The sequence below is a fragment of the Trypanosoma equiperdum genome (genome assembly GCF_001457755.1).
Source record: "Trypanosoma equiperdum strain OVI genome assembly, contig: ctg_1031, whole genome shotgun sequence".
NCBI lineage: Eukaryota > Euglenozoa > Kinetoplastea > Trypanosomatida > Trypanosomatidae > Trypanosoma > Trypanosoma equiperdum.
This window is the reverse complement of record NW_027122985.1, coordinates 183-844: the sequence shown is the minus strand read 5'-3', so window position 1 is coordinate 844 and position 662 is coordinate 183.

Here is a 662-nt window from a genome sequence, read left to right as displayed (position 1 = left end):
TTACTCAGCCATGAGTTCCTTTCATTTGTGGCTGTGCCGTCGTAAGTCAGCTTGAAAACTAGTTGCCCGCTCGTCGTTAAGTCGTTGCTGTTGCACAAACTGCCGCTTGGCAGCCCGTTGTGGCCGCATTGAGCCGTTATGTGGACGTGAGTTGTCGGCTTGGCCGGCGCCGGTTCTTCCTTTTCGCTGGTGGCTGTTACCTGCACCTCCCTGTCGACTTCGCTCGCCGGTCTGCAGCCGACGTCGCCTACTTTGCCGAGTGTGGCAGTTGTCAGTGCCCCTGCGTTATTGATCGTCGGGCCACCGCCGCCTAGTGTTATTTTCAGTTCCCCCACTCCCGATTTCAGTCTGTGTGTCGCTTCGTACAAAGCTGCTGCCATTGCTACTTTGAGCTCGTCGGCATTTAGCAGGGGCCGCAGCTTCGTCGTTGCTGCCTGGCATGCATGGATTTGCGTTCCCGCCGCTGCTACTACCGGTATGAGTCTTTTTTTTAGCGTGGCATCTCCTCGGATTAATCCTAGCACAACCTTGGCGAACCTTAGAACGTTGCCTCCTTGGCGCTGCTGGCCGCGCTGAACTATGTCTCTATAGTGCTGTAGCCGAGTCTGAAGACGTGCCTTGCGCTGGCATTCGCTGCTGCATGCGCTGTGTTTGGCCCCTTT